The following is a 9,854-nucleotide window of genomic DNA, read 5'->3' on the forward strand; positions in this document are numbered from 1 at the left end:
ACAGCAAATAAACAGGTAGGACACTCTTTAGGGGGAAAAAAGTATGAAAAAACATTGAGAGGCCCACCACAATGTCTTTTTTAGGACCAGAGAGGGTCACATATTAGAGATGATTCAAGAATAAAGTGATGAAAAGAACCTCCAATGAAAAGGGGACAAGAAGAAACAGATTGCAGCACATTGGGACTAAGGTTTGATGGGCATTACATATTAGAGATGATTCAAGTAAAAAATAATACATCGAAAGCTATGCACTTCATTTTCTAATGCAGTCAAAAGTTCACCTAAGTAAGAATTGCAAATTATTTTATTTATTCTTTCATCATTTCATTGACTAGGCATAGGTATGGGTGAAAATTCTCATTTTATTGACTCAGTATAAGTATGGTTGAAGTTTTTTTTATTTTTTTTTAATTTTAAAATATTGCAGTAGTGAAAATTTTAAGATATGATAATATCAAATCATAATTCAATAAATTTATACATGTGATTAAATTGTGAGTCTATCACTTTAAAATAACAAATCAAGTCAAACCTATTTTAATTACAAAAACTTGACTATCATATTATTATGATTATGATGAAAAATTACAAATATATATATATATATATATATATTCATAAAGCATTCTACTAATCATAATTTAGTGAAGAAATAGCAAGAAAAATAAATTGTTACTCTGACCAATGCAAATCAATGATCTTTAAAAAAAATAAATGCAATCTCAACGAAATGGACATGTAAACCATAGAAATGAATTGTATGGTTTCAACTCCATAGAATATTCGTTAGACACTTCAATATATAATGATGTGATTGTCTTTGAAACTAATCACTTTGAATTTGAAAAATTATATATAAAAATTATGTAAGAATAATATTTTTTAATATACAAATATAATAATTTCGTAAGCAATTTCTAGTAAACATGTAGGTTCATGCACACGGTTTTCATGCCTGCAAGTAACGAATATTCCCCAATAATAATTTAATTATTTAAAAGAACAACACACACACATGTTCAAAGCCTCCAACATTTAGGCTAGGCTGGGCTGTGGCTGTTTGGCGAGAAAACACAACTTTGATTGAGATTCTGTTGAGATTTTGCTAAACAACTAAAGATTCCGTATGGAATTTGTTTACTTTTGTTGCTTTTCATACTTAGTAATTTTTAAAAATGTCATTTCACAAGTAGGCCTTCCTTGGTTGCATATCAAAGATGAGGAGGGCTTAAGAACCTACCTCTGTTTGCACCCATGTTTTTTTAGTGTGTAACCCCATTCACAAATTGGAACTATTCAAACAAATTGGATCTTCTACTTCTAAATCGTGTCCCTTCATGAGTATCTCAAAATTCGAGAATTTCAAAATATGATGGTGCAACTATAAATGCATCAGAAGATCCCCAGCACCCCCACCTCCACGTGGGGGGCTGTGACTTGCAGTCTTGTAGACAGAAAAAAAAAAAAATAAATAAATAAAATAAAATAAAATAATAAAAAAATTTGAACCAATCACAAAACAGTGGGGGTGCTGGGGTCACCCCCACTGGGGTCTAACTCATTTTCCATAAATGCATTGAGATATAGAAGGATAATTTTTTTTGAAATAAGGATGCCATTCCCAATTACCAATGAGTAATGAGAGAGAAAAAATTAAAGATGAAAATTAGATATATAAAAATGTTTTGGTGTTTTTCTTTTTTTATTATCATATTTAAGAAATTAAATTATCTACATATAAAAATTATTTAATTAATATAATCGAGACATGGAAGAGGAGGAGGAAACAAAATCTGTGCTATTCACGTTTGCAATTCGGGGTGAGAAAAATCATACAAAATGAGAAAGATGGACTCACAGCGTTGACAGATTGTCCAATTATTTTGGCTCCTACCCCTACCAAACCAGTTACGATGCGAATGTGTCTGTATCAAAGAAAAGGTTTGTATCAAAGAACAAACATATGTTGACAATACCACCAACTAACTAGGAAGAAGACGAGAAATGTCAATTAAATGCATCTAAAAACCTTTCTAAGCTGACAAAAAGATAGTACCTAGAGTCGGAGTTGGAGTCGAGAGACAGAAGGATAGGGGTCCTTCAACAATTTTCGAGTATATATGACGGCAGTGAATTTGCGGGAAGCTACGGGAGAATTGCAATGACTCACAAATTATGAAGCATGGGTACGGATACGTTAATATGATAAAATTTAAATAAAATAAATAAATAAGATACTAATACGGTTTGATACGTTTGTAAAATAATATTTATTTTTAATTTGGAGTGATATAAAAATTGATTAAATAATTAATTTATTAAGATTCAACTTACAATTAACATTTAATGTCAAAAGTAAAAGTATAAAAATTATGTTAATTAGTATAAAATTAAAAATAAAAATGAAATCTAGTGAAAAGAATTTTATGTTTGTATTATAAGAAAATATTATTTCGATTGAAATATGGTACGGCTTGAGTATATATTAGGTATGTCTGTATACACCAAAAATTAAGAAGAAAAAATTTTAGTACGTATTTCATATATTCAATACATATGCAAAAATACCATACAAAATATTATAAACTAGTAAGTACCCGATACAGATATAACATATTTACTGAATTATCCATGATTCATAGCCCACAAACATCCTTTACAAACACAAGCTCATTCAACCACAACCTTTCCATACTCACTGGAAAAATGACATACTCACACACACAGATGCGTAGATATATCTTCAATTTTACCATCAATATGTACAACAGCTCAGTTCCAAAACATCCATTGATTGCTAAAAATATAATAACATTAACAATAAATGGACCTTGCTAGTGGAGTCATAAATTGTCTCACTAACAAGTTGCTCGAGTGCCTATTCATTTATTGTTCCCAAAAATAAATAAATAAATATGAAAAAAAAAAACTAATGTGTGGTTCAATTTATGATGAATGTGATCCTGATCCTAGCACACCGAGCATACACATTAATTTTTTAAAATGGCTTCTCTCTGATCCGAGCATGAGTTCAACCAACCAAATTGTGTCACTTGATATTTTTTTATAAACAAAAGGCTTAGATTTTATTGACCCATGAACCTATTAGTTATGGAAAAATTAGTCTAAGGTCTCTTTTCCATATTTAGTAATGCAGGAGATCCATAATATTATTTTATTATGTCTAAAGTCCTCAACCCCCACACTCATATATACCACAAAGAAATTTCCAAATCAATCATCTTCTGGTACAGAGAGCTTTGCTAGCCCCCGATCTCACCATTAGTATAATACAAGTTCAAGCATCTTCTGGTACAAAGAAATTTCCAGCACTCACTCTCTCTCTCCCTGATCTCACCATCAGTGTAATACAAGTTCAAGCATCTTCTGGTATAGGGAGCTTTGCTAGCCCCGAGCTCCAATGCAAAACCACACCAAGAGGACTTCGGGGTTCGAACCCATCTTCTCTAAGATCTCCATTTTCAATCTTGAAGAACAATCTTCATCTCTCCAGAGTAAGAATTCTATAATCTGAAAATGTGTCTATATATTTATATATATGTATGTGTGTGTGAATAGAAATTTGACTGGATTTTTGGTATGTTTTTGCAGAATAGTTGTGGTGTGTGCTTGCAGAGTGGGAAGACAGGTCAATGAATGGTTATATACACAGCCGAATGCTCACATGGGCTTCACTTCCCTTGTAAAGCGGCGCACGTTAGCAAGAACAGTAATCTGGTTTGCCTAGTTTGTAGCGCTTCTTGGAAGGAACCCAGAGAAATTTGAATTTTCTCTGGTTTATAAATGAACTCAGAGAAATTTGAAAATTCAGAGAAAATTGATTAAAATGAATACAGAGAAATTTGAAAACCCAGAGAAAATTGGTCAAAATGAAACTAGAGAAATTTCAATTTTCTCTGGGTTTGAGTGAATTTCTCTGAAATAGAGGGGAAATTTCTCTGGTTTTTAGAGAATTTCTCTGGGTTGAAGTGAAAGTCCAGAGAAATTCTTTCCCGTGAGATTTTCTCTGTGAAGTTGAATTTTCTCTAGATCAATTTGAGGGACTTTAGACATAATTAAAATATTGAATGTCCTTTACACTATAAAATCTTAATAACAGGGACCTTAAAAAAAAATCCTCATTAGTTATTGGGTGAATTTTTTTTTTTATTTGAATCTAAAATTGGGTTTGTAAATAGCTAGACAAAATTTGAACCATAATTTATATTAAAAAAAAAATGTCAACAGGGCAAGCATCCAATACTCAAGTTGGACATTCAGTTTGGGCGTCTGAATTGGAGAGAACCTTGACCGTTAATTTTTTTGGTGCACGTATCATTATAACATTATTTATTTGAAATGAAAGAAACAAAATGAGTAGGAGGGGTTATCTAGCTAAAACAAAAGGGTTAAGATGGTGAAACATATTCTTGGGCACAAAAAGTTGATATGAAGTCTACAACTGAGTCAATTGGATCTTTCTTTGTGAACTTGTCGAGCCTTTTAATTAAGTCATGGTGAAAGGGCTGTAAGCATCAACAAATGATTCTTCGACATTCTTAATGAACCATTTTGCCTATCTTCTTCTTTTTTTTTTTTTTTTTAATTGAGAGTTTTAAAATCTAAAAAGTTGATGTTGGACGCAATAATATTGTTGACTTTTTTAGTCTTTGAAGGTTAAAAATATAATTTGAGCATGTCAATAAGGATTAATAAGTCCGTACAGAAATAATAAATGCCAATCAATTAATCAGACAATTGCTTCGAAATTCTTTTAGCCTCAATGAAAAAGACTTTTACTAGTGGCTTGTTTTTAAGAGAAAATTTAAAAGAACTAATCACAATAGTAAAAGAATGAAAGAGAGAATAGTGTCAGAAAATAAATTTCATTAAGTAAACAAGTGTTTACAATTGTACATTCGCACTTCCACAACTCCGAAGGGGATAATAGTAATGAACATACTAACTTAGAACTACTCCTAAAAAATTGAAATTCAGTGCGGGAAAGTAAAGAATTGGAAAAACGTAAGGTAACGTAGACTGGTTTTTGGATCTAGTCCTCTTTCACTATCGGCTTTCTCCTCTATTTATATGCTTTGGTGGTAACCGTCGAAGTGGCTAGTAATCGTTGAAGTGGATGGTAATCATTGAAGTGGATGGCAATCATCGAAGTAACCTCCACGATCATTAGACATGGCTCCAAGTAGTTTTCCTCTACTTAGTCACTTTTGCAGTTGGGCTTCCCTTCTGAATTTGAATTTAAACTTTCAACAACTATAACGCCCCCAAAATAATCCAATAAATACAACTCATAAGCGGAAGGATAATAGAAATAATATGTCTTCATTCATTAAAGTTCGTATACAAAAGATAACACATGCGATATATATTCATAAACTGTTCATCCTGAATCTACAACATATGTTACAATGATAAGAGAACTGAAAACTAAACAGATAATCATATGCCCTGTAGGCTTATATCTTTCCAAGTTATTGCTTGGTTACAACAAAAGTGAGCCTAGCTCAATACAGTTAAAGCCCTTGGCTATACAAAAGAATATAACAAAAGAAAGAAGTTCTTGCTCCCAAATGTCCCTCCAAACTATTGCCTTGGCGAAGGCATATCACCAACACATGAAAATAATTTTTTCCAAATAAGGTAAGCCAAAGCCCAGTAGGAATAATCTAACATAATATATGAGATTTAACAGAGATATAAGTACAATGTGCATATACAATACCTGTGACAAAACATTCACATTTTATATAATCATAAAGTACCAAGTTCATATCTTAATTCATTTTCCTTCGATTCATTTCAATTCATGAGCCAATTTTATTATCTTTCAACAACCCAACTGTGACTACAACTCAATAGTTTTCCCAATTAACACAATTACTACACAAACACTTCAATCTGTCATTTACGAAAATTTCGTCCGCGGGATCGGTACCCATGTATACACCCGGTTTCGGGATTTTCATCAAGGACACTCCAGCTAACTTAATTTCCATGGAGTCCATCCCCTATCTCCTCCCAAATATGGAGTACATCTCTTTTCTCCTCCCAAACAATCATACAATACAATGTATTTAAAATATAGTCATATTCAATGACAACCAACAATAAATTAGTTTTAATTCACCTAATTCTCATGTAATTTCTACAACAATCATAATTATCCTCCACCGATAGCCCAATACAGTTATTTCTAAACAGATATTCAATCTCAAGACAGATAATTTATTCAAAATTTCCAAAGGTGTGAGGTAATACATATCCAACTCCACCATTTATTTCAATATTCGCCCAATTTCATAATTACAACACCAATTTCATTTATTTATACAAAATAAATATTTGAATCGTTTTAGGGCAAACTCTCTTCTTTCCCAAATATCAACTTAATGGCCAAAATCAACTATTTTGTCACAAGATACCTCATATTCAAACCCTAAAACCCCCTTATATCATACTCACTCAAAAACCCCTCTCTTGATTTTGAACCCAAACCTTAGGTTTGTCCATAACACTCCTATAGCCTACCATTGTCACACAATCACCAAATAACTAAGTTAAAAACCATATGAAAGTATAAAAAATTCCTACCTCAAAGAGAGAAGATGAGCAAGGCAAGGATGAAACTCCAAAGATGCTCAAACCCAACTTTGTTCGGATCAAAATGAAAATCTTGAGATGCTCTACCTTTTTCTTGAAGGCACTAGGGTGAAGATCCCAATAGATCTAAGTGAAATAGTAGAGAGAATATGAGTTTTAGAAAGAGAAACTCAAGATCTAGGTTTTTGGAAAGTTTTAGAGAGAGAGATGAATGAAAAAGTGATAAAAAAATGTCATTTTTGCGATTTGTTATACACATAGTCTGCTCGAGCGTAAAAAGTGATGCTCGAACGTCAAACACATTGTTCCGCTCGAGCGCAAGAAGTGACGCTTGAGCGTAGAATACACATTTTCAAAAGTTTTGTAGACGAAGGACATCGCTTGAGCGCAAGATTGGACGCTTGAGCGTTGGAAACGCTGCTCGAGCATAGAATACACTCTTCCAGTATTTGCAAGTCTGCAAAAATATTGAAAGTTTGCAAATCCCGCCCGAGCGGATGAGTAAAAATCTAGGCAACAAAGGTTAAGAAAAACAAGCAGCCAACCTGTTCCAAACACACAATTACAACCCAATAACCAAATTTAATAAAGAATAAAAGGGAAAAGACATGAACAGCCATACTAGGCTACAAAATTCGAGTCCAAAACACAAAATGGGTTGGGTCTAAACTAGAAACGCTATAGTAACCGTTAGGCCACGTCACCTTGCTCATCTTGATTGTTTCAGTACTTCGCAGATCTATTGCCATTGATATAATTTGCCACATGTCCTTTGACAATTGGAGACCTTCACTAATTCTCCAAACTATTAGATGGACCACGTGTCAGACTGTAGCTGGATGATACAAAATATATGGCCTACAAATATGTAAACAAATTTTAAGGATTTGATAATGACCATCAACATCCTTGCATGATATACACATATACATCATATGAAGTTTTATCCTCAAAAGACTCTTCTTGTTTGGCAATAATATTAGGAAGGAATAATATTTGACTATTTACAATGTATAAGTAATTGTCTGCTGGCTAGACTCTTCTTGTTTGACTTTTAAGCAGTTAGGAACTTCTATCAAGATTTATGAGATAAATCATTGTATCGAGCTTGGGACAAAAGGTTTAGTTTGATTTTATTTGGTAAAAAAAATTTAATAGCATATATATGGCTACAATAAGCTATTTAAACATTCAAATCTGAAGAAGTCTTAAACAGTTTGTATATAAAAATAAAAATAAAAAATATTAATTAAACACATAATAAAAGGAAGGTGTAACAAACAAAAAACAAAAAAAATCAAACAATCCCGCTAGGTAGCCTGAATTCATTAAGGCTTGAATGGCTCGAGGTGCCAAAACGGCGTCGTTTTGGCACCTTTCAATTGAATAAAATAAATACATGTAAACAAATTTTGGAAACTCACAAAATAAATAAATAAAACATAAATACTAGTAAATTCACAAGATGGCAAAGGCATACAATATGTTAATAAGTCAATTGTCAACATTCCAACCTTATCCCAAATTTAAGTGTGAAACATTCACAGTAGATTATGAATCATCCAACAAACTAGATGTATATAATATGCTCTTACATAAATTAAGTGATATACTTTTCATCATAAACTTAGTATATATTATTCAACAAATTTGATATACACGATTGTGGTTCTAGTTCTATTACTTCTAAATGTGAGTATCATTATTATTGATCATAATTGTCCGTCACAATTACAATTCGGTGTATTTTTAAATTAAAAATACACTAAAATCTTATTATATTAATTATTAATATTTATAAAATTTATTCACATATATTAAGTGATATACTTTTCATCATAAAATTGGTATGTATCATTCAACAAATTTAGTATATACAATGTGTTTAATGTGATTTTATTACTTGTAAACATAAGGCTCATTGTTATTAATCATAATGAGATTTTGTATAGAAATAAAGAAGTAATTATTAGTTGGTTTAGCATAACAAGTTAAAAAAAAAAAAAGAATAATTATGAGTGAGAATAATTATGTATTCTTTGTTGTGGGAATTGAAAAATGTTTATCTTAAATCAATTTTATAGAGTAATATTGAAAGCAAAACAGATTCTGAAAAACTAGGTTTTACAATTCAACAAAACTATATATACATATACATAATAGAATAAGTAAAAGATGAAAGGGTTCAGAAAATAGCTTGTGTGATTGTGAGAGGCACGTCAAAGACACTGTCCTAAAGTCGTTATGCGCTCCCTCCGTGCAGGTTCTAACGATCACAAACGACTCCAAGATACAACCCAAAAACTTTACAGGATCTTATACAATACACAGTTGCTATAGCGACCCCGGTCTTTTCTCATTTGATTATTGTATCCGGACTTAGGTTCCGTAGATTCTGTCATTGTATAATTGTTGTTGTTGTCCTTTATTTTCTCATTTGGAATTATAGGATGTGTTGGGCAGGTTTGTTTCAGGTTGGTTGGGTTTAGAAACCTAGTGTTGCTGTCCAGGATTTTGGTTCTTCGCTCGAGCGAGGAGTTGGTCGCTCGAGCGAGAGATGGCGTCCAGTTTTGACCTGTAGCTCTGCATTCTTGGCTCGAGCGCGATTTTCTTCGCTCGAGCGAGTTAGTTTGTTCTTCGCTCGAGCGATGGTTCCTTCGCTCGAGCGTGAGTCTGTTTACAGACCTGAGGTTTTGAGTTCTTCGCTCGATCGAGTTTTATTTCGCTCGAGCGAGCTTTTAGGTTGTTGGCTCGAGCAAGGTTTCCTTGGCTCGAGCGTAGATTTTCTGTGTCTGGTCGCTCGAGCGACAAAGGCTTCGCTCGAGCGAGCCTGTCCAGTTTATATATACAGCAGCGGGTTTTGATCAGTCCTTTTCATCTTCTTTTGATTCCAAACCCTAGGTCCGACTTCTCTCTCTCCCTACTCACCTTCTCTCTTAGATTTGATCCACTTAGGGAGTGTTTCTACCCTAGATCCTTCATTAAAAAGATAGAGTGAGTCAAGAGCTTCCATTTAATCTGAGCATTTGGCGATTTGGAGCACTTTGGTATTTGGGCACTCATCTCTGTCTTCACCATTTGGGTTGTTTTCTTTGAGGTAGGGATTTCCTACTCCATTTTATAGGTTTTGTTCTAAGTTTTGGTATTTTGATATGTTGGGGATACTTTGGTAAATTCTGGGAAAAACCCTAGTTGTATTATTAAATTAATTTGTATAAATAATTCATGGA

This window comes from Camellia sinensis, chromosome 1 (genome assembly GCF_055761805.1).
Source record: "Camellia sinensis isolate YWXY chromosome 1, ASM5576180v1, whole genome shotgun sequence".
In the NCBI taxonomy this organism is placed as follows: Eukaryota; Viridiplantae; Streptophyta; class Magnoliopsida; order Ericales; family Theaceae; genus Camellia; species Camellia sinensis.